General features: G+C 33.8%; 1 protein-coding gene across 1 annotated transcript in view; it reads left to right on the top strand.

Moving 5' to 3' along the window:
• LRP1B (LDL receptor related protein 1B) overlaps positions 1–26,847 on the top strand; it is a 1,772,547-nt gene that overhangs the window by 1,444,497 nt on the left and 301,203 nt on the right. The gene's annotated exons all lie outside the window — the stretch shown is intronic.

The raw sequence follows: 26,847 nt of genomic DNA, 5'->3' as shown, positions 1-26,847 counted from the left end.
TGTTTGTTGAATACTCTGAAGTGATCTATTTACTGGAGGGAAACAGACAATAATTTCATTCTGTTTTATTTTTATTTCTGTGCTGTATCTGTCATTTCTATTGTTCCAATAGTTGAAACAATAACATGTTGACAGGGGCTAAGACAAACTGATTAAAACCTTTCTCTCTGCAGTTACCCTGTGAGAGTTAATCATTTCTTGGAAGAGATCTGTTACCTGAGTGACAAAAAAGTCTTCCAAAAGAAATGTTATGTTCCTAAAAATTGCAATTTCTGATGTTTCTTACTTTTCACATTCTTTTAGAAACTTTGTCCAATCTTTTTTTCAACGATATATTCCCAGGCAAAATACTAAGTCCTCAAATTTACTTGTAGAATGAGAAGGATGCCAGATTACCTGTCTCCTAGATAAACACACTCTGATGACATGAATTATTCTGAGTAACAATCAGAAAAGAAGTTTGCTTGTTTCTTAACTAATCTTAATTATAAGTAAGATCAACCACAAGGATATTCGATATGCTTTTTATGGCACCAAATAATTTTTTTCTATTTGTGGAATCAATTATTTCATTTTATAAATTAATCAAAAAAGCTATGCATCTATCTAATCTATGTGTGTCTATGCTACTATTTTTTTCAATAATATACTTCTACCTATGTTGTAGCTTTGAACTCTGAACTCTGAAGCTTGCAGAACAGGTTTTCATGCCCAGAATAGTAAATTTTATGATAATATAAGTTTCAATTACTTAGACAAGTCAAAACCATATCCTATAACCAAAGAAAAGGCATTATGATTTTAATTTTTAAAAATGTATAACATTTGAATTTAATAACGTAATTTTTTTTGTAATTTAAAAATCAACATCAGCATGAGCAATCCCTAAAAGTTGATTGAACCAGAATTTCTTGCACTGTTTACTGGGGTAGTCCAATATTATATCACAGATTAGGAAACTGACGTACAAAAGCTACATTAATTTCTAATGTTCTATGTCTAATATCTAACGTCAATTATAGCTCCCAACTCTATTAGAGCCAATATCCCCTTTATTTAACACCAACAAAAAAAGTGACATCCTCATTTGTATTCTAAAATATTTTTATTATATCTATCTTTATAACTTTTCAAAATTTAACATCCAAATTATATTAAAAACACATGTGTAAAAAATGCGTAATAAAAATTGGATATACTCCAATATGTAAATACACAAGAATTTGGGAGAAAATGTTAGGAATTAATCCAATGTTTTCTCTTATACATAGAATCATCATAAATGTGATAGCTATGAAAGCAGACTCATATCAGGTGTGTTGTACTGGATGGTCAAATGCTGACAGTGTCTTGGGCGATAATGATTTTCAAAATTAGTAATAAGTTCTTTATAACATTCCAAACAAAGTTAAGTTATTCCTCAATTTATATAGGAGTCATATTCCCTAAAAAATAAGAAGTGTATAGTAAATCTATGTAAAACAATATTTCTGTGCATATTTATGAATTAAGTTCTAGTTTTAGATAATTATAAATAGGTTTTACATTTGTGACTATCTTGTAGGACATTTGAAACTTAGACTGAGTCTCGGTCCATTATGCACAACTGTTCTGTGTATTGCAGGACTTTTAAATGCTTGGTTCCTGACCTCTTAATTTCCTAGCCAAATGCTGCCCACCCCCCACCCCTGCAATGAAAGAAAAATCACAAAATATTCTTAAAACTCAGAAAAGGGAGGGGACTGCTTCCACTGTACAACAGTCATAATGTAACTTGATTTACTGGAGCTCCAAAATATTGTAACACTTGTCTTCTACCTAAGAGAAATAAAGGTTGTGTAAATGAGGCAGTGGATTGTATTGTCTACATTTTATCATCTGTAACTATAATGTATACATATTATAACAGAGTGAATACAATAAAGTTCATATTACATTGTGACAATTTCTGATGTTTTAATTTCTGACTTTGGAGCCAAGAGACACATGATTTTCAGGACATAGTTTAACACTTTTGAATTGCAGTTTCCACATTTTGATTTAGGTTTAAAATTGTGTTCCAGACCTCACTTCCTATCACTCTACCATAAGTTATATAAAACCCAATTTGAGCAGCTCTTGGACCCATCTTTTTATACATTAATATGCCTAATAAGATGCTGCCACACTTGTGTTATTTTAATTATGTACTCATTCTTAGCAGCAGACTAGAACGTTCTATTTCTAAAGGGCACTATGATGTGGCAGAGATGAATAAGGTTAGGTTATGAAGATAAACACAAAATTGAAACTGGAATTCTTCACACACAAGGTCTGTCCAGAAAAAAAGTCAAGCCATTGTTAATATAACGAGAACGGTTTGCATGACATTGATGTAACCTGGAAGCTAAGGAGAGTGGACTGAAATGTGCATGCATGAACAATGATGACCTAGCTGTACTAGTCAGTAGGGGTGGGAGACACCATTGAGTGAGCATGTGTAATGTATAGCCATCACATTCTAAATGACTGAGTGAGTAGAGCAGCAAATCTGCATTGCATTCTACACTAAGCTTGAATTTTCCTCTGTAGAAACTATTCAGATGATTCAGAAGGCTGAAGCTATAGGCAGCTGGAGGTTGGCAGCTTCATCACAACATCATACCCGCTTGGGCATCACATCTCCTGCAGAGTTTTTTGGTGAACATCAAAACACCCAGGTGACTTAGCCCTCCTACAGCCCAGATATGGGGCCTTGCAACTTCTGGCTTTTCCCAAAATAGAAATCACTTTTGAAAGAGTAGAGCTTTCAGATCATCAATGAGATTCAAGAAAATACAATGGGACAGCTAATGGCAATTGCGAGAACTGTGTGAGGTCCCAAAGTGTCTACTTTGAAGGGGACAGAGACATCATTGTCCTCTGTACAATGTTTCTTGTATCTTGTATTATCTTCAATGAATGTCTCTATTTTTCATAGTACATGGCTGGATAATTTTTGGACAGACCTCAATGTTTAATGAACTCGGGACATTTAAAAAAAAATCTTTCCATGCCTTAGTTTTTCTTTTTTTAAAATTTTAAACGTAAAATAGGACTACTAGTTTCTGTTTCATACTGGGCATTTTCAGAAGTTAAAATAACTGTTACATGCAACCTGGTACCTGGTGATATTAGTAACAAATGCTAAATCTTGTAAAACTGCCCTTAAATAATGTAAATTTAGAAATAAACCAAAGTAAAAATTGTGTTACCACGTTTACTACACACATGTACATTTTTATGAACATAAATTATATCAACTAGAATAAATCATGAATTACCTCACCATTTCTTCTATAGAATTACTAACATTGAAAGTATGAGAATTTGCTTTTTATCTTTATATCTCCAGTAGCAAGTAGTTCATATTGTGGTCCATTGCTGCATTCAGCAAATATTTGCTATAGCAATGAGTAAATGTAAATGGATGGGTAAACTAAAAAAGAAATTATAAATTTTCTTCCCTGAATAAAATGAAAAAGGAAACAAAAGTTTAAAAAAAAACTGAATTAAAGCTTAGAGATTTTGAAGGCCCCAGCCATTCAGGGTAACTTTCTGAAGTCTATTCAACTGATATTCCTATTTGGTAAGATAAGAATACTATTGAAGTAGTGTTGATGCTGTTTATTTCTAACACAATCTCTTTGATTTAAATCCAAATACATTTCAGTGATGGTTCAGCTTGGTTAGTTGTGCAAATTAAAGTGTTATGGATGCTGCACTCTCAAAAGAGAAGTGTTCCTGGAGAAGAATAATGGTCAGTATCCAGAGCAACTAGTGTATTCACTCAGAAAATAACTGGTGTCCTTTCAGAATGTGATACTGATACTGATGGATCGATTTAATATTTCTTGAAAGCTTTCAAAATTTTAGAATCAGACATAATTTCCGAAATACCAGCCACCACCTGTCCCACCAGACTCATTGTACAAATTTATTTACAAGGATGAAAAGAGCAGATAGATAAGGAAAACAATTCTGCGCATATGCGTACACACAAACATCATGTACATGCATACGCACAAAGACGTTAGCATATGTCTTTCAAACCAGTTTTGCTTATGATTTTTCATATTTAAATTCAGGAAATCCTGAATTTCCTTCCATTAATTTTTAACTTCTCTGAATTCCTATTTTTGTATTGCTCTATAGCTGATTTTATTGTATTACTTATTAGTTTCACATGCACACAAACCAACAAGAATTTAAGTTTCAGACAATATCTTGAATTTTCTTTTTGCATTTGACTCTTGAAAAAATGTAAAATGCCAGAAAACTGGTTAAAATTGATTAGTTATTTAAACTGTTTAAACATGATTTAACTGGTTTACAATAAAAGCCCATGTACAGTACAACTCTAAATAAATAACAAAAGCATAAGTTTATTCCTGAGCTTTCCAGAAACCTAGATATTAAACACAACCTATTTACACAGTACTTTTATTTAGTTGGAGATCTGTTTAATAGGAAAAATAGATGTTTCTGTGGTCCTAATATTTAAAAGGCTATTGTAACAAGATATTTTATTTACATGAATAGTTTTGAGAATATATAAAAGCTAATGAAAATCAAAGTGCTAAATTATATCTACTAGCACATACTAACAAATCTTTTGATAGCACATACTATCAAAAGAAATATGGTTAGCCATTAACTTATAAAATATATTCAATAATTTTAATTAGGTGTTTAACATATTGAAAGGACAAGTTGATATCTAAAAATAAATGAAGTTAGTGAAATACATGAGCTAAGTTATTGCATAATTACTAAAGGTCAAGAAATAATAAATAAAAGTGGAGATAAATGTAAATAATGTTAACTAAAGGTATATATTAGAAGTTAAACTGAATATAAATGTGTATATATATGGAAGACCTGTCAAAAACAAGCAGTCCTAAAGACTCGGGCTAATGTTTCCACCAAGATTCAAACAGAATCCTATGACCACTAATGTAGCAGCTGCAAATTTGTATCATCGGTTGTTTACCTGCCAAAATGATAATTCCATATATGGAGAACTAAAGTCTCTAGGAGTTGACTTCCAGAATTTGGAGCTGGAGCTGAGCACAATGAGGAAAGAGGGGGCAAATCACATCACCTGGTTCTATTGGCAGAATCAGAAAGCTGAGCCTAATCACCTGGCCAGATCTACCTCTAAGGCTGCTGAATGGTAGGGACATTAAAGGGCTTGCTAGATGAATGAAAAATAAATACCCCAGAAATGTTGCCTTGGACAAGGGAAATTTCCTTGTTTTAGTTTGTCAACAATATATTTGAAGATGTAGAATGCTTTCTTAATACCAAATACAGATTAGAATTTCCTGGGGAGTTTTTTCTTAATGCTGATGCCTGAGCCCCACTGAAGAACAATTTAAATCAGTATTCCTGAAGAAGGCATGGGTTTCAAATTTACAGCTCCCAGTTTATTTTTATGCATAGTCAAAATTGGGATTTACTATTATAATCTATTATAAACATAAAGAAGAATTTACAAAAGGTGCAATCAATACCAGGTCTGTCCAGAAAGTATCCAGCCATATACTATGAAAAAAGAGACATTTATTGAAGAAGATACAAGATACAAGAAACATTGTACAGAGGACAATGACACCTCAGTCCCCTTCCAAGTGGTCACTTAGGGACCACATGCAGTTCTCCCAATCGCTATCAGCTGCCCGTTGTATTTTGCTGAATCTCATTGATGATCTGAAAGCTCTACTCTTTCAAAGATAATTTTGGTTCTGGGAAAAGTCAGAAGTCACAGGGTCCTAAGTCTGGGCTGTAGGGGAGCTGAGTTACCTGTGTGATTTAATGTTTCACCAAAAAACTCTGCAAGAAAAGTGATGCATGAGCAGGCATGTTGTCATGACAAAGCTGCCAGTCACAATTTGCCCATATCTGTGGCAGCTTTCATTGTATTGCATCTCTCGACTGATGAAGAACATCGAGGTAGTAGTACTCCTTATTAATTGTTTGGCTTGGAGCAGCTTACTGGTGTTGTACAATACCTTCCTAATCAAAAACGAAACAAAACAAAACAAAACAGTTAACATGGTCTTGATCTTACTTTGACTTTGCCATGCCTTCTTCAGCATGGAGAACCAGGAGACTTCCATTGGTACAACTGGACCTTCATTTCCAGATCATAGCCTTAGACCCGCGATTCATCTCTGGTTATTACGTGGCCTTCTTGAGGAAATCTGGTTAATTGGTAATGGTTTGAATGAAGTCAGTAGCAACTGTAGCATGTTGTTCCTTCTGTTCTGGTAGCAGAAACTGTGGAACAAATTTTACAGTGACACATTTTGTGCCAAGATCCTGCATCAAAATCTCAGACACAGTAATTTTTGAAATTCTCAGGTCACAATACATCTAATACTTGCACAGTCAGTCACTGATCTTTGATTGCAGCCCATAGATGTTCAACATTCTCTGGTGGCCTTCTTGCAGACCTTCCAGAGCATAGATCGCTTTCAGCAGATTTTCAACCACTTTGAAGCATTTGTGTCACACTCTTATTTGCACTGTACTCATTGGATGGTCCCCCAAAGCCTTCTGAATCATCTGAATAGTTTCCACAGAGGAATATTCAAGCTTAACGTAAAATTTGATGTATTTATTGCTCTACTCACTCAGTCATTTTGAATGTGAAGGTCGCACAGGACACGTGCTCACTCAATGGTGTCTCCCTCCCCCACTGACTACTGAAGTTATCTTTGTTCACACATGTGCATTCCAATCCACTCTCTTTGGCTGTCACGTTACAGTCATGTCATGCAAACCATTCTCACCATATTAACAATAGTTGGACTTTTCCCACACAGATCTCTTTTACCTAAGTGAGAATATATTTTTTTAAAAATCTGTTTGGGTCTTTCTCACCTGGTTTAGAATTTGTAGGAGAATTTGCATAAGAATTATCATAATCCTGTCTTCGTTGTGCCTAGCAAATTTCCCCCCAAATATAGGACCCTTATCATTGATATCAGGTGGTACACAGCTATAACATTAATTTAAAGTTAATGATGTAATATGAAAAATCATTCTACTCAATGCTTTTTCAATATTTTGATTGATTTAGGAAGAGAGACTAAATGAATTGCTAGTATATATCTAACAGATTTGTGACATTCCATTACTGAGTAAGGTGAGAGGGTAGTAGGGGTGGAGGAGGGGGACCTCTGACTACAATTTGGTGGATAATAGTATTTAATTATAATTTGATAGTATTATTTTAGTTTCATTGTATATAATTTTAGAGTTCATTCTATTTATTCTGATACTGGGTTTTTCATTATGCTAATTAATCAATTTAAAGAACAATTCAAAATAAATAATAGTGAAAGTTTTATCTAGATAAGATCAAAAAATGTGAAAACATTAACCTCAGTCTAGATTTGTAAAAAAAAACAAAACAAAACAACCTGAGGCAGGAGTTTATATTCTTATTTATTATTAGGGTACAATCCCAGAAAACAGTACTAAAAGAAATGGAAAATAGGCTAAAAAGTAGGGGGAGGCTATATGAAGAAACATGCTACGTAGCTAGCAACTTTTTTATATGAAATGCAATAGACGGTTTTATCTCCTGAGGTCATCTTCAGTGACTCTACTACAATTGCACTTTAGCACAGTTCAAGGCAAATAGTGACAAAGAAAATATACAAACATTTCTGCTGGCATTTTTCTCTTGGTCATAAATTTGATTCATGGGTCATTAATTTCCTATCATACTGGGAGGTTGTCAGAGGCTCCGGGTCCAGGCCTGATGGAAGGGCACTGTGCCCACATGAATATTCATCACATTAACTGTGGAAAAATAAATTGATCATGAGTTCTAGAGCCAGGTGTAGCTGAGGGTACCTGAAGTGTTATGTAAGGCAAGTCTCATACAGCAGCTTTTAAGTGACAAAAGATTGAAATATATTGCTTTCACAAGGACTGCTAATTCAGAACCAGGGACAGTGATAAACTGGATTTATTCTGACACTCCAAAAATTTACAAATTTTTATAACAATACTTTGTATGTTTAAGCTGCTTCTTAAAAAGTTTTTAATAATAGCTGATATTCAGTGGATGACTAACAATTTTATTTTGCATTTGACATAATTATCACGAAGGCATCTATTATTATTATTTTAATTTACCAGTGAAGTAGTTGATGTAATGAAAGATTAGCTAACGAGGTCAGAAATCAAAGCACATTCATAAAACACAAAGGCCCAAATTCTTTCATATACAACATGTCATCTTATCAGGACTTGATCCTTACAAAAATGAATGTCCTTGTATTTGTGCTACCTTTTTCCCAAAAGTTATTTTTTTTTCATTTGAAAAGGATTAACATTGTGACTGTATTTTAAATGCGTCGATCTTATTTTGAGAGTATGCGTTGCATAGAAAAAGTGCTTCTCAAACTTCAATGTGCATTCAGATAAACTTGAGATTATCTTAAAATGCATATTCCAGTTTAGATCTGGTTTGGAACCAGGATTATTCCTAAAAATTTCTATACTTTTAGTAGCAATAGTGTAAAAGTTATTACTTAAAATGTTTTACTGAATTAGTGATACCTGCAATATATAATACAAGTAGTAAGGCAGTCCTCAAACATTGTGTGGTAGAGTTATGTGAAATATATTAAAAATTTTAAATCCTGGAATTTTTGGAGGGGGAAATAGTGACTTTAGTATAGGGGTAGATAGGGAGTCACCATGGAGAACAGGGTTTGACAACAGATCACCTTATGTTATCAAACAGGTCCAGCTTTATGAGACACATTTAGTGAATGAAGCAATATTTACCTAGCTCCATAAGTATTTATTTAATGAAAAGAAGAAATAGTTAATTATCAGTGTTCATTATAGAATAAATTATAGTAAAATACTTTACCTGTTAAGCTAATGACAAAAATTTTTGAAATTTAAAGACTAAAATATTTAAAAATAATTTACTCAAGAGCAATCTTATGTACTCCTTAGAATTACTACCCTGTTAAAATATTAAAATAGGGAAACCACCAAATATAACTCCCTCATATTAGTATAGTTCAAGTGTATTATTTTGCCTTTGGGGAAATAGAAGTAAACAGAAAATGCTTAAATAAGCAAATTAGTCATCATTATAAAGGAGTAATATTTAACACTTGTCTACATTTTAACTTACAAAAATAGTAAATTAAACATTAGAACTTTTAATAATATTATCTTGGTTTAAATGGTTAAAGTCACTTAGAAAACTATGCAAAGGAAACTTTCAATTCTAATGTTTTATCCTCCCACTCTATCTCCTTATATCAAACTTAAATAAAGGAAGTAAATAAAAGCAACGATGCAAGGTTCATGTCTGCAGCTCAGTTCCTGGAGGCCTCACCCTGCTGATATACTGCTGTAATAAATTACATAACTAGTGTGGTTCTTTTGATTTATTATTGCAATAGATCATGAGCATGATAACTGACATAAACATATGTCCCATAGACAGCTGGGCTTCAAAATGTTTTATTTCTCTTTCCTCATTTTCAAGTGCTTAGTTGAGAAAGGAAAAAAACAAATTGACAAATACAGAGGGATATTTCTGAAGCAGACCTCTGTATTGATGTTTCAAGTAATAGCTTTTAAATTGCTACGTCCCAGTGCTCTTCTTGCTTCCAGTCAACCCCAAAGGACTCTTTTAAAAAGATTTAATAAAACATTAACTCATATGAATTAGGTTTTGTAAATTCAGAATATAGTTTTTTTAACCTGTGTAAATACATAATGACAGATTTCTTCTGCATTCCCTCATTCTTTCTCTGAGCTATTATAAGCTATCGTTAAAACTAAAATTATAGACATTTAAAATTAGCTACCTAATAGGATGTTATTCCCCTAAATTAAAAATGAAAGCATTTATTCTGTTATGACTCAAATCATTTTTTAGGATTTATGCTGAGGTGTGAATGATCTCTTTTGGAAGCAAAAGAATCAGGGGAGTAAATAATATAATTGAAACACAAGGGCTCGCGCAGGTTGGCGCCGCCGGGGCCTGCGACGGAGTGCGCAGATTGGCGAGGGCAGGTGTAAACTGACCTGCGCAGGCCTGCGAGGGCAGAACGGTCCGCAGAAATAGTGGATCCCGGGCAGATCGGCTCACAGAGCTGCCCAGAGTACCTGGAGAAGAGACTGGAGACAGGATTAACCGGAGAGTCCTGGAGCTGACTTCCTCCCATTTTCCGTAGTCTCCATTTGGTGAGGGCAGGCAACGCACCCAAAAAGCCAAAGGCGGGGAAAGCACGCAATAGAAGATCCTAAACTGACCAGTCCCAGGGCGCCCACCTAGCGCAGGTGCTAGCTGAGTGCGTGAGGTTGGGCGAATAAGCGCCCAGGCAGGCTGGAGATACTGTCCGCCTGGGAGCGCGCTCAAGGAGCCAGCAGGAGAGTGCAGAGCGATCCACAGAAATAGTGGATCCCTGGCCCAACGGGTCACAGAGCTGCCCAAAGCAGGAGTCAGACACAGACAGCAGACTCCTTGAAAGCTCAAACGACCCAAGGTAATATAGGGTCAACAACTGACATCAACAGAGGCAGGCCCAGAAAGAAAACTAAAGAAAAAACAAAGAAACAAACAAACAAATAAAATGACCTGCCTACTACCATGGAAGTTTAATTCACAAAGTTAGGAAATCTAGACAGCCCAATTGAAGCAGAAATGAAAATAAATAAATAAATAAATAAATAAATAAATAAATTACTAAACAGATTCTCGCAAAAATGGGAAGAAAAAGAAGTTCCCCCCAAATGAGTGGAAAAGGGGACTCCCCACAGAGAGAGCTAAATGAAATAGAGGCAAGGGAACTATCAGATATTGAATTCAAAACAATGACTTTAAGGAAGCTCAATGAGCTCAGCCAGCTCAAAGAGAACTATGAGAAACTGCAGAGAAACTATCAGGATCTTAGAGCGAGTTATAGCAACCTGGAAAAGTACATAGAAACTATGAAGAAGACACTAGAGGATATGAAGAATACCATTTCTGAATTGAAGAACACAGTAGAAGGAATCCAAAGCAGGCTGGATGAAACTGAGGATCAAATCAGTGAGATGGAGGGTAAAGTAGAAAGAAGCTCCCAGAAAGAACAAGAAATGGAAAAAAGACTTAAAAAGAATGAAGAGGCATTTAGGGAAATGCAGGACAACCTGAAACGCAATAATATCCACATAAGAGGGATACCAGAAGGAGAAGAAGAGGAGCAAGGGATAGAGAATCCCCTTGAAAAAGTAATGATGGAAAATTTCCCCAATTAGAGGAGAGAAAGGGTCTCATGGATCCAGGAGGCACAGAGGGCCCCACTCAAGAGGGACTCTAGGAGGTCCACTCCAAGACACAGCATCATTAAAATGGCAACTATCAAAGACAAAGAGAGAATCCTCAAGGCAGCAAGGGAGAGGGAGAAAATAACATACAAGGGGGCCCCAATAGCCTAGGAGCTGACTTCTCAACAGAAACACTACAAGCCAGAAGGGAATGGCAACAAATATTCCAAGTCATGAAAAGCAAGGGCCTACAACCAAGAATGCTCTACCCAGCTAGGCTCTCAATTAAAATAGAAGGTGAAATAAGGAGGTTCCCAGGAAAAAGACTACTATAAGAATACATTTCTATCAAACCAGCACTCCAAGATATGCTAAAGGGACTGGATTAAGAAGATGAAGGGAAAGAGTGAGAAAGAGAAAAACACAGGTACAAAGAGAAAAGATGAGTAAGTTTCTATCAGTAATAACTCTCAATGTGAATGGACTAAATGCCCCAATCAAAAGACACAGGGTAGCTGAATAGATAAGAAAACATGACCCACACATATGTTGCCTATAAGAGACCCACCTCAGAGCCAAAGACCTACACAGGTTGAAAGTAAACAGATGGAAAAAAAATATTCCAAGCAAATGGGCAAAAGAAAAGGGCCAGGGTTGCCATACTTGTATCAGACAAAGTAGATTTCAAAACAAAGGCCATAAAGAGAGACCCAGAGGGGCACTTGATAATACTTACAGGAAGAATCTATCAAGAAGACATCAACATTGTAAACTTATATGCTCCCAATATAGGAGCCTCCAAGTTTATAAGGAAATTGTTGGATGACTTCAAAAAAGATATAGACAGCAACACACTGATAGTGGGGATTTCAACATCCCACTGTCAAAAATGGACGGATCTTCCAAACAAGACATCAATAAAGATATTGTGGAACTGAATCAAATAGACTTCAGTGACATATATAGAATCTTACATCCAAAAGAAGAAAAATACACATTCTTTTCAAATGCTCATGGCAGTTTTTCAAAGATAGACCACATGATAGGACACAAAGCAAACCTCAGCAAATTCAGGAAAATTGAAATAATGCCAAACTTTTTCTCAGACCACAAGGCCTTGAAACTCGAAATCAACCTCAAAGAGAAACTTCAAAAACTTGCAAACTCATGGAGACTGAACAGTAGACTATTAAACAATGAATGGGTCAATAATGAGATAAGAGAAGAAATCAAAAATTTCTGGAAACAAGTGAAAATGAACATACAACAGTCCTAAACCTATGGGACACAGCAAAGGCAGTCCTGAGAGGGAAGTTCATAGCAATACAGGCTTACCTAAAAAAGATAAAAACATTTCAAATAAACGACCTAACACTACAACTTCAAGAACTGGAGAAACAACAACATATAAATCCCAGAGCAAGTAGAATGAAGGAAATAGTCAAGATTAGAGCAGAACTGAATGGCATAGAGATGAAAAGAACAATTCAAAGGATCAACCAATCCAGGAGCTGGTTCTTTGAAAAGATAAATAAAATTTACAAGCCTTTAAGCAGATTCATCAAGACAAAAAGGGAGAGGACCCCAATTAATAATATCAGAAATGAATGAGGAGAAATAACAACTGATACCACAGAAATACAAAGGATTGTCAGAAACTACTATAAACAATTATATGCCAAGAAATTTGAAAACCTTGATGAAATGGACAAATTTCTAGGAAAGTATAATCTTCCAACACTAAAGGAGGAATAAATAGAGAGCTTGAACAGACCGATAACAGCTGGGGAAATTGAAGCAGTAATCAAGAAACTCCCGGCACCCAAAACCCCAGGGCCGGACGGTTTCACAGGAGAATTTTACAAAACATTTAAGGAAGAGCTAACCCTTGTCCTTCTCAGACTATTTCAAAAAATCCAAGAGGAGGGAAGACTCCCAGACTCTTTTTATGAGGCCAGTATCACCCTAATTCCAAAACCAGATAATGACCTTACAAAGAAAGAAAACTACAGGCCAATTTTGCTGATGAACATAGATACTAAAATCCTCAACAAAATATTGACAAACCGCACCCAGTAATACATTAAAAAGATTATCCACCATGATCAAGTGGGATTCATCCCAGGGATGCAGGGATGGCTCAATATACGCAACTCAGTAAATGTAATACATCACATAAATAAACAAAAAGGCAAAAACCACGTGATCATCTCGATAGATGCAGAAAAAGTATTTGATAAGCTACAGCACCCATTTATGATCAAAACACTCAGTAAAATGGAAATAAATGGGACATTCCTCAACGTAATAAAGGCTATATATGAAAAACGTACAGCCAACATCATACTCAATGGGCAAAAACTGAAAGCTTTCCCACTAAGATCGGGAACATGACAAGGATGTCCGCTTTCACCACTTCTTTTCAACATCGTATTGGAAGTCCTAGCCACAGTGATCAGACAAGAAAAAGAAGTAAAAGCATCCAAATAGGAAATGAGGAAATAAAGCTATTATTGTTTGCAGATGACATGATAGTGTACATAAAAACCCTGTAGACTCTACCAAAAAACTCCTTAACATCATACGTGAATTTGGCGAAACAGCAGGATACAAAGTCAGTATTCAGAAATCAAAGGCATTTTTGTACACCAGCAATGAAATAGAAGAAGAAATCCAAAAAAAAAGAAATACCATTCGATATAGCAACAAGAAAAATAAAGTACCTAGGAATAAATGTAATGAAAGAGGTAAAAGACCTGTACGCAGAAAACTATAGAACATTGAAGAAAGAAATTAAGGAAGACACAAATAAATGGAAGCATATACCATGCTCATGGATTGGAAGAATTAATATCATCAAAATGTCCATACTCCCCAAAGCAATTTATAGATTCAACACAATCCCCATTAAGATACCAATGACATATTTCATTGGGTAGAAATAGAACAGGCATTTCAAAAATTTACATGGAACCATATGACCCCGAATAGCTGCAGCAATTTTGAGAAAGAAACACAAAGTAGGAGGAATCACAATACCGGACATCAAATTCTACTACAAAGCCACTATACTCAAAACAGTCTGGTACTGGCACAAGAACAGACCCATAGACCAGTGGAACAGAATAGAAAGTCCAGAAATAAGCCCAGGTCTATATGGGCATCTAATATTTGACAAAAGGGGCAGAAGCATAAAATGGAAGAATAATAGCCTCTTCAACAAATGGCATTGGGAGAGCTGGATGGCTACATGCAAAAAATTGAAATTGGATCATCAGCTGACACCATACACAAAAATAAACTCAAGATGGGTAAAAGACTTAAATATATGTCGCAACACTATCAAAGTCCTAGAGGAGAACATTGGCAGGAAACTCTCAGATATCCCACGCAGCAATTTTTTCATTGTTATGTCTCCTAAAGCAAGGGACATAAAAGAAAGAATAGACAAGTGGGACCTCATCACAATAAGAAGCTTCTGCACGGCTAAAGAAAACATCAGCAAAATGAAAAGGGAGCCAAGTCTATGGGAAAATATATTTGCTAATGATATCCGATAGAGGTTTGACCTCCAAAATATGTAAAGAACTCACATGACTCCAATCCAAGACAAACGATTCAATCAAAAAATGGGCAAAGGACCTGGGCAGACGCTTTTCCAAGGAAGAGATACAGAGGGCCTAGAGCCATTTGAAAGGATGCTCAGCATCACTTGCCATTAGAGAAATGCAGATCAAAACCACCATGAGGTACCACCTCACACCGGTCAGAATGGCCATCATAAACAGATCAACAAACAACAGATGCTGGCGAGGCTGTGGAGAAAAGGGAACCCTAGTCCACTGTTGGTGGGAATGGAGACTGGTGCAGGCATTGTGGAAAGCAGTGTGGAATTTCCTCAAAAATTTGAAATGGAGCTGCCTTTTGATCCAGTGATTCCCCTGCTGGGACTATACCCTAAGAATCCCAAAACGCCAATTTAAAAGAACCTATGCACCCAATGTTCATAGCAGCACAATTTACAATAGCCAAGTGATGGAAGCACCTAAATGCCCATCATTAGGTGATAAGATCAAAAAATATGGTACATATATACGATGGAATACTACAAAGCAGAAAGAGAAAAAGAACTACTAAACTTCACAACAGCATGGATGGAACTCGAGAGCATTATGCTAAGCAAAATAAGCCAGGGGGCGAAAGACAAATACCATATGATCTCTCCTATAAGCGGAACCTAACCAACGATACAAAGATGTAAGGAAAATAAGACCAGCAACACTGAAAGGAAAAGAAACCAACAGAGACAAGAGGGAAGGGGGAGGTGGGGGAAAAGGAGGGGAAGGGGAAAGTCAAGGAACATACAACAAGGACTCATGGACAGAACCAAAGGGGAAGAGTTGACAGAGGGAGAGAGGGAGGTAAAGAGCAAGGGAAATTGGTGGGGGGAAGGCAGAGACAAAAGTATTTGAAAAAATAAATTAATTAATTAAAAAAAGAACCCCCCCCAAAAAAAGGAAAACTGCTTCTGGAAACATATTGTTAAAGTAAATCATTTACTGTAAAATATGTTGTAGAATAACAAATAAAACATTATAATAAAAAAAAGAAACACAACTATTGGGGTAAATATCCATCAAAAACTGAACTGGTCTAAACCACTTCATTCCCTGTAGCTACTACTCACTTCTTGGGTCCGTATTGTATTATAGACCCAAAATATTATATGTGAAATGCCACAGGCAAACTAAATCATAATTAAGGATGGCATAATAGATGTCTTATTCAACACTTGGGAGATTCTGGGGCAGAAAGTGGGAAGGGTTTGTTTAGTGAAGAATGGATTGATCTTAGAATATAAATGGCAAAAAAAATGTTCTGAATATTTGACCTCAAGAGTGACTTGATTTTGACAGTCTTGTATCTTTAGATGGCATGGTTATGTTTTATGAAACTACACAAATCTGAGTAATCACTGTCTGGAAATGGAATACTTCCTTCTGTAACAATGTTGAATTGTCTTGCATGCTTCCTTATTTTGTTTCTCTGCCTCAGATCTTCACAAAGAAAGTAAAAGTTTTTCCAAAGGGAGTAGGAGAGAAAGTTTTAGTAGTCAATGTGTTTTCTGGAAAACTTATAATGCAATTGTTTTGTGGAGCTAAGTTTACAGTTAGGAATTGTGCCCTAAACATTTGAGCTAGAGCTATTAGCACAAATGCTCAAGAGACTGCAACAAAAAGCTATGGGTCCATCTCTTTTAAATCCTGAATTATAAGATGATGAATCATTTCCCCTGGTCATCTGTAGAATAAGAGGTGTGGAGACTTGGAAATATACACATATTGTTGCTTTTGCAGAGAGACTGCATTTCAAGAGATCAAGAGTACCAAGACCAAGTCTTGTTCATGTTGTGCCTTCTCTCATGTTCCCTTCTGCTATGCTGAACCCACTCTTTCATTACTGTAGTCTTTTCTTTGGGATGTTTTTTCCTTTCCTGTTTCCTTTCCTTTCTTCTTGATATTCACACATATATTGAAAGTAAACAATTATTAAATATTTGGAGCTGAACATAAGGTATGCTTGAACAAGAGAAGTTTTGGTATGGTTAACATAAATGCAGTTAATCTGTTGGAAAACATACCTTACATGAATCAAAAATAAGAGAATCATACACATACAGTCACATACAAAAACGCATGCATTAATTTACTTAATTCAATTATGTCCATATGGACTACTCACACCAGAGAGATTATAAAGCTTTATGTCTACCCGTAAAGAGTTAGCATTTAGTTTTGATAATATAGCTATTAGAGTCAGAAGTGTTCTTAGTGATTATTCAGACAAGAGATTTATAATTTGCCTATAGTTGCAGAGATAGTCCCTGCCTACATTTCCCAAAATCTATATGCTTAGTTCTGCACTTTTTTATTTTCCTTGAGAGGATCAGCAATGTTCTGTTATGAAAATATCCCAAGGACAAATATATCACTTGTTCATCCATAGCTAAGCATCAGTGCTAAGGTGAAAAACGGAAGGTTAAGTTACAAAATATAATACTATGATAATATGCCAGGGTTATTTAGAGAAGGTTATATTTTATTTATGTACAAGCTATTACCTAATCATCTGTGAATGTTTTTTTTCTTATCTATCTAATGTCTTAAATGTTTTCATTGAGAAATATTGCTAATTTAATTATTCATTTTTTCTTTTTCTTTTTTCTTTTATTTTTTCCATTACCATTTATCCCCCATCCCCTCTTTCACCTCCACCCACCCCGACCCCCACCACAATCACCACACTGTTGTCCGTGTCCATGAGTTCTTTCTCTTATTTCTTTTTTTGCACACTCCCTCTTCCTCCCCAGACACACCTCCCCCTGCCCTGCCTGCCCCGAACTTAAGATTGCTGTTAACATGTGGGTGATATTAAAGCTACCAGATAGTTATCCAAACTCAGTTAGAGGGAGAAATTTTTATTATCTAACATGAATGCCACAAGGTAATTTATATACTGAATAGCTCAGAGCATGTCCTTGAACAATTGTAAGTGCTTATTTTTTTGTCATCTTTTTGGCAGCTTCCGAATTGTAATGCTTAGTGATTCAACTTAAATTAATTAAAATGAATCCTTGTGGAAAAACATAATACCTGCCTGGTACAAGGGAGCTGATTATATTACCTTCATTTACACAGAAGTTATTCATAATTCATTGACACCTTCTTGTTATTAAGTTATGCTGCTTTTTTTTTTTTTTTTTTTACTAAGCAAATGGAAAAAATATAACATTGTGCTGGTGTTCATACCATTTATGCTATATTGAGTAGAGTGGTAAAAAAGCTGATATTAGTGTATAGAAATAGTTAAATAAGGCTTAAACAGTTAACCAAAGTGCAAGAGCACATGAAGGGTATACAAACATGTTACTTCAAGCAGTGTGTCTCCAAACATTTATCTTTAACATGAATTTTGTTAAATAGCCTAAAATGCAGAACAAATGATACTAAAGAAAAAGAAATGACTTGGGGCAATGTTAAATTAGAGCAGAGCAGCACATTTTAGATTATTTGAATGTCACTCTAATCCTCCCTTATCTGCGGTTTCACTGCTTGTAGTTTAAGTTACCCACTGTAAACCACAGCCTGGAATTATTAAAAGAAAAATTCTACAAATCAATGATTTATTAAACAATTCATATGTTTTAAGCTGTGTGTCATAATGGGTAGCATGCTAACATCTCATGCCATCATACTTTATTCCTGGACTATCTGTCTGGACTATCTGTCTGGACTATCCCTTCTGTCTGGACTATCCCTGACTATTAGTCACTTAGTAGCCTTCTGGCTGATCATATCAACTGTTGCTCGTTCAAGTAACCCTTATTTTATTGTTATAATTTACTATTTTATTATTAGTTATTGTTAATTTCTTACTGTGCCTATTTTATAAATTAAATTAAACTTTATAAAATGTTTATATGTATGTGTAGAAAAATACATAGATTATACATGGTTTGGTATTTTCTGCAGTTCTAGGCATCCACCGGGGATTTTGGAACCTAATTGCCTCCAGATAACGAAGGACAGAAGTATATACTTTTAAAACCCTTAATTAAATCAATCACAAGACAGGAGATAAAATATGTCAGAATTTGAAATGTAGATAAGTATATATTAACATGTAGAGAGAGTAAAGCATTGAATTTTAAAATTACTACAAAAATGGTAATCAATCCCTTTATCACCACTTTTTTCCTTTTTTTCTATTATAAAAGATCTTATTTATAGGCTATAAGAGGCATTAGTAGTAAATCTGTTTAAAATGTGTAACTTAATTATTTTCACTTTAATCTGTCCTTGGGCTAAATACTGCAAGTGTGAGAATTTGTTAGACCAAAAGCCTCTCAGTTGAAATGCATGCTTCAAAAACAAATCACAGGAATAAGAACTTGTCAATTGGGTTATCATTTAATAGCAGTTGGTTAATGAGATAGTTAAAGAACATATAAACATAGACCAGGGACGCTGATAACAGTGTGGTGAAGGTTAGTGGGGCGGGTTGCTGGGTGAATGTGAGCAAAAACGGGGAAATGGGGACATCTGTAATAATGTCAACAAATTTAAAAAAAACTGTTATATATTTACATTTCTTAAAAAAAAAGATGGCTTTCCAACTACACACTGATTTGGAAGTACTTAACTTAGTGGTTTCATGTAGATTCTGTTGTCTTTTTTCCTTAAAGACAACTGTGCCATGGTTGAGAGATATGCTTCTCATTCTCTACCCTTTCTTCTATGGAGTGACCTTTATCAAATCTAAAAATACCCAACTTGAAACAGAATAAGAACACAGTTGATTCTATAATTTTTATTTAGATATTTAAACAAACTTGACTCAATATTATTTTCCTTCAATTAACAAATGTTAAGTGATTTGTGCTTGTTGTTCTTATTTTGTAAAACCTTAAATCCTCTGATCTCATAAAAAATGCTCCTTAACTTTTGGGCCATAAACACTGAGAAGTAATTATCTTAGTGAAGACACTAATGCTGGTCATTATTTTTAACTTTAAGTTTCATTATTTACTACTTTTTTTAAAAAGTGCAGAATTTTATTTGAAAATTGATTTTTTAAAGTAAATATACTGTGACATAATTAAAATAAAAAATATAAATAAGTAAACTTTTCACATATAGTGTGGCATGTAATAAGCTGACATCATTTTATCATTTTTTGAGGTTCTAATATTAAAATATATGTATTTTAAGGGTCAAGGAAATTATTACTGCTATTGATATTAAGTAGAAGGTTCTTAAATTCTTGTTTTTAAATATTTTATTATTACATGACTTAAATTATGCCGTGGGTATTAGTATAGATCTTAACATTTAATTCAAAAAAATATATTTATAAAACAATTTCTTTATAAGATATGTTAATTATATTGTCACTGAAAAGAGATGGGGACCGAGCAAGCCTGCCCCAGCATGGTCTGGAATGTATGGGTTCTTGGCTCCATGCAATAAAAAATTCACAGTATGAGTCCAGGTGATTTTTGAGAGTACATTTATTAAAGCTGGGGCAGTGAAACAAAGGAAGAACTTAAGACTATAGAAGCAAATCATAGCAACAGGAGTGAGCCTAGTCAGAACTGCCTTGGCCCTTTGAAACTGAGAGGAAGAGTTGAACCTAGGCAAGGATGCACTTTAGAAAGAAAGTCACAGAAGCAGAATTGAGCCAGCTGGGCTGCATGGACTCAAGAAACAAGTTACAGAGGCAAAAGGAAAGTCTTTGGAGACAGGTTCAGGGATGATCTGCTGCTGCCTACTGCCCCAAGTCTCATGGAAACCCTAGTGCTTAGGAGAAAGATGGCAAAGATACAAACCTGAGATAGGAAGAGGGGCAGGTTCATGCTTGCTCAAGAGACAGAGCATGTGTTTGGTCTTTTGTGTTAAGGATTTCTAAAGGCAAGAATTTTAGGGGAGATTTTAGGGGAGGATTTCAATAGAATATTTGTCAGCTTTCCAGATGTGTCCTTTAATATGCTATATATTTTTGGTGTGCCACAGAATTTTAGTAATTAGTTTATGTGTGCCATGAAATGAAAAAGGATGAAAATTGCTGGTTTACATTATTTAGGTCTTCTTTCATTCTCTCATTTATGTTTGTCAGGTTTTACTGCATAGGTCTTGTATATATTATGTTATATATTACTTGAGTATGTCATTCATTATTATGTATTTTTAACTTTTAAATTTGAAATAATTTTAGTCTTACAAATAGTATAAGGATTTTCTTTATACCTTTCACCAATAATACATTAATTATGATTGACATATGATTATTAATATTATATATTTCTCAAATTTCTTTAATTTCACCAATAAAGTTCATTTTTTACTGTGCCAAATTTCAATCCCAAATTACTTATTGCAAATAGTTGTTATATTTTATTAATTGCTTTAATCTGAGACACTGCCCCAGTTTTTTCTTTTTTTTTTTTATCTTGATACCTTTGAGAGTATTGGCCTATTGTTTTTTTAGAATGTCCCTCAATTTGAGTGGATTAGATGTTTCCTCATGACTAAATTCTAGTTAAAGTTTTTGGAAACTACAATACTGATGTTGTGCCCTTTTTAGTATATTATGTCAACAGGTTCATAATATTGATATGTACATTAATGGTGATGACATCTTTGATTACTTGGTTAAAGTGATGTGACTAAAGTAGAATATTACTTTTTCATTATGAAATTAATAAATATCCTACTGGAAAGAGTCTTTGATTTTTAACATTTGTTTATGATTCTTGTCTAAAACAATAATTTATTGTAGTATGTATCAAGTGATAATATTCTATTTCAAGTCCTTCTACATTTGTTAATCGGAAATCTCTTGCAAGGAAGAACATTCTCTTGCTCTCCTCCCATTTATTTATTTATTATTTATTTATTCAACTATGTCATTATGATTTTATAGAAATATATTGATTTGTCCCGTGCCTTGTAACCTATTACTATTATCATGTTACTCAAATTGTCCCATGCACAGACATTGAAAGGCCTGTTAAGTACACACCTGTGTTGATTTGACATACCTCGTAATGTTTTGAACAAGTTCTTACTTTATGGCTCCATGAGATTTTCCATCTCCATCTTGAACTTTTTCTATCCTAGAATAGGTAATATGTTTTGTTTCTATTATAATTTTCATCATATTTAATTTTTGTTTTCAAATTCTCATTGTTAGAACATAAAAATCCAATTATTCTTTCTATTCTCTAAACTTACTCAGCTCACTTATTAGTTCTGCTAATTTTTTTTGATTCCTTAGACTATTCTATATACACAAGCCTGACACCTGTGCCTTTCTTTGAATTGAAATCCAGATAATTTCCATATATTACAAATAACTAATATGTATCCTAAATCTCTTTAATGTAAAGCTTCTTTCTCTCTGTTATTTGTAATTTTTTCTGTTCTAAGAAACCAGGTCATTCATCTTGCAGAGTTTCACAGTCTGGATTTACATATTGCATACTATAGTATTGTTTAACACCTTCAACTCTTCTTGTACCACCTGGACATTATAGCTAGATCTATTAAAAACCATAAAATGTATTATTTTTAAAGTTGATGCCTATGTTCTTAGTTCTTTAAAAACAAAGATCGTGTTTTACTCATTTTTTTTTAATGGAGATAGTATGGTGTAGTGCTTCAGAGTATTGATTTTGGAACTAGAATCAAACCATATCTTCACCACTTTTTTTCCTTAAAAAAACATATTTATTAAAATTTAGTTCATATACCATACAACCCGCCTATTTAAAGTGTACAATAAAATTGCTTTTTGTACATTTATAGTGTTGTAAATTCATTTTCACAATAAACTTCAGAACATTTTCATTACATTTAAAACACACATTGTACTCTTTGCCATCAGTCCTCAACTTCCCATTCCCCATTGTTAGACAAGCATGAATATAATTGCTGTCTCTACAGATTTTTCTATTCTGGGTATTTCTTATAAATAGAATCATTCAATATGTGGTCCTTTGTGATTAGCCTCTTTCCTTTGCATGATGTTTTCAAGGTTCAGTAATGTCATAACATGCATTGGTATTTCATTACTTTTTATTTACAAAGAATATTACATCATATAGACATACCACATTTTATTTATCTACTCACCAATTATCAACTGATGGATATTTGGTTCATTTCTGCTTTTTTTCTATTAAGAATGGTGCTGCAATGCACATTCATGCAAACATTTTAGGGGGGCATATGTTTTTATTTTTCTTTACCAAAGAATGAACTTGATGAATCATATAGAAACTATATTTAACGATCTGAAGAATTCATAGACTGCTTGCCAGTGTGGCTGCACCATTTCACATTCTCACTCCTGTGCGTCAGGATTCTATTTCTCCACGTCATTGACACTTGTTTTCTTTTGTCTTGTGTTTAAAGCCATTCGAATATCTCTCCAGTAATATTTCATTGTGGCTTTGATTTGCTTTTTCTTGATAGCTAACTACTTCATTATTTTACTCAACAAATATTAACTGCCTAATTAATATGTGCCAGCTATTCTGCTGTGCTCAACATTCATCAGTGAACAAGACAAATAAAGATCCCTACTTTCAGGAAGCTCAAGTTCTAACAGAAGACAAACAATAAGCAATCAACCTATCAGGTACAGAGTAGAGCAGCATAAGGGAATTGCGTGTGATGCAGTAAATAGAGACAGTTTAATAGTAGGAAATTCAAGAGAAATCTCATTGAAAAAGTGATATATGAGCCAGTTCTTGCAGGGCTGAGCTAAATGGTCATGGGGAAGATCTTCAGGCACAACGAATAGCTTATGTGGAGACCTTATGTGTATGTTTGGTGTACCATATTTTGCTGTGTATAATATGCTCCTGTGTATAGTGTGCACCCATGTCTTTGGCCCAAATTTTCAGGAAAAAATATTTTGTTGTAATTTTTTAATTCATTTTTGTTTATTTATATTTAAAAACAAAACTGATTATAACTTTTTGATTTTTAACTTAAAAAATTGTTTATAAAACAAAAAGAAGGCTTACAGTTGTTCATGTGGAAATAATACAATAATTAATACAATGAAGAAAAAACACTGTTTTGCATATACTCAACTGTGAACCTATTTTTGACCCACCTTGTATATTCCAAAATGATTATTCAATAGGTTCAGCTAACTTCCATTTTCTTATATAGACACAGTAAAAAAAAAGGAAAGTGATTTTTTGTGATTTTTAACTCTCTTAAAAACTTTTTTTATATATATCATCTGCAGTGTTAGCTGTAGTTATCGTGTTCTACATTATACCCCTAGTACTTATTTGTCTACCTTATAACGGGAATTTTGTACCTCTGATTACCTTCCAGTCCTCCCATTCCCTCACCATCTACCTCTGATAACCAAGTCCAATATCTTTTTCTATGTGTTTGGATATTCTTCATTTGTTTTAGATTGCATATTTAAATGCGATCATACAGTACTTCTTTCTTTAACTTTATTTAGCATAATGCCTTCAAAGTCCATCCATATTTTTGCAAATGGTAGCATGTCATTATTTTTTACAACCATTGCAAATAATGTTTATAAATATAGAAGTGTTGATAACTTTTTAAGTTAGGTTTTCATTTTCTCTGGATATATTCCCAGACATGAAATGGCTGGATCTTATGGCAGTTCTATTTTTTCTCTGTAGTAACAAAATTTAATTAAACCAATTTAAAATTTTATTTAAAATTTATTTCTTTATTTAAACTATTTTTCAATTATAAATAACATACAATATTATAGTAGTTTTAGGTGCACAACATAGGATTGGACATTTATATACCTTACATAATTACCAACCTGAGAAGACTAGTACCCACCTGACAACATACATAGTTGTTACATTATTGACTACATTCCCTACTCTGTAGTTTATATTCTTGTACTATTGTTATAATTGGCAGTTTGTACTTCTTAACCATTCTTACCATTTTACTCATTAAAAAATGGATTTACTCCCCATCCATCTGCCAACCAATAATTTATTCTCTGTATCTATGAGTTTGTTTCTTTCCTGTTTGTACATTATTTATTCTGTTTTTCAGATTCTCCATGTAAGATCACATCCTATTTGTCTTTCTCTGTCTGATTATTTCATTTAGAATAATACCCTCTAGGTTCATCCATGATATTAAACTACTCCACAAAGTTATTGCAATCAGAACGGTATGGCCAATATTTCATATAGTTTGTGGTTTATCTTTTTATTGCCTTAGCAGTGTCATTTGAAAAGTAAGTTTATATTTTGATTAAGTTCAATGTATCACTCTTTTTTATTCTCTGTTATGCATTTTTATTTTTTATTTATTTTTAAAATTTTTATTGTTTGAAAACATTTGTTTCCATTTACCCACCACCACTTTCTCCTGCCACTCCCACCCCTACCTCCTACCCTCAATCCCTCCCCACCTTGGCTCTGTCCATGTGTCCTTCATATATGTTCTTTGATTTGACTAATGGATCACATTTTTAGATTCATTATGTTAAGAAATCTTTGCCTAACTAAGGGTTGTAAAGATTTTCTTCCATGTTTTTGTTTAGAAAGTTTTCTAGTTTAAGATTTTATATTTGGGCTATGGTCTATTTTTAGCCAATTTTTGTATATGAATGGTAGTTTTATTTCATGTGCATGTTCAATTGTTGAAGTACCATTTATTGAAAAAATATCCTATTTGTTTCAATCACCTATGCACTTTTGTGAAAAATTAGTTATCCATATACATGTGGGCCTGTTTGTGAACTCTCTGTTCTGTGTTCTCTATTATTTGCCAAAACCACATTGTCTTAATAACTGTAAATTCATATGTCTTGAAACAAGGTAGTGTTAGTATTACAACTTCTTTTTGTCATTGTTTTTGCTATTCTAGGTTTTTGTAATTTCACATAAATTATGGATTAGCTTGTCAATTTCTTGAAAATGGCTGCAAGATTATTATTTAGATTAGATATAATTTATCTGAAGAAAGATGACATCTTAACAATACTGAATCTTCAAACCCCTAAATAGATCATAATCCTGTTTAGGATTTTGTTAATTTCTCTTAACAATATTTTGTAGTTTTCAGGTTCTTATAAATTTTTTTATGTTATTACTAGGTATTTCATGTTGATGCTATTGTAAAATTTTAAATTTTCAGTTGTTTATTACTACCCTGTAGAAATTCTTATAGCAATCTTGCGTCCTGTAGCCTTACTAAATGTATTAGTTTAAGCAGTTTTCTTTTGGAAGATTCCATTGACTTCTTTATACAGAGGATTATGTCACCTGCAGATAAATATACTTTCACATTTTCCCTCTAATCTGGATGCATTTATTTTTGTTTACTTTTTTGGTTGTACTGGCTAGAAACTCTAGGACAATGTTGATTAGAAATACTAAGAATGATTGTTTCTTTCTTGTTTCTAGTTTTATTTGTTTTGCGTTTTGTTTTTTTTTTTAGAGACTGGATAGTAGTGGCTATCAAATAATTTCTCTGCTTTTATTAAGATCTTCATATAAGTTTTCCTTTTTTGGCTGTTAAAATGGTGCATTACACTGTTGGACTTTTAAAATGTCACATAACTCTGTATTCCTAGGATAAATCCCACTTGATCATCACGAGTTATCCATTGTAGTGTTCTCAACCTTTATTTTTCGTTTTGTTGATTTTTCTTTACTTTTGTTTTTTATTTCATTGATTCTTCTTTAATCATTTTTTTCATTTTACTTTGGGTTTAACTTATTTTTTTTTAGTTTCTTAAAGTGATAGCTGAGATCATTAGTTTGTGACCTTTTTAATCATCTCTTCTTTCATATTAGCTCAGTCTAAATAGAAATATACTAAAATATTAAATAAACACATTGTGAAAGATAAGGATAATTAACATATTTAAAATAACTTTAAAGAATAGTATAATATTACACTTAGTAAAATGCATTATTGTCTGATGATTTCC

This window comes from Pteronotus mesoamericanus, unplaced genomic scaffold (genome assembly GCF_021234165.1).
Source record: "Pteronotus mesoamericanus isolate MK-2021 breed Mesoamerican mustached bat unplaced genomic scaffold, CSHL_Meso_final scaffold_651, whole genome shotgun sequence".
In the NCBI taxonomy this organism is placed as follows: domain Eukaryota; kingdom Metazoa; phylum Chordata; class Mammalia; order Chiroptera; family Mormoopidae; genus Pteronotus; species Pteronotus mesoamericanus.
This window is presented reverse-complemented; position numbering and strand designations above follow the sequence as displayed.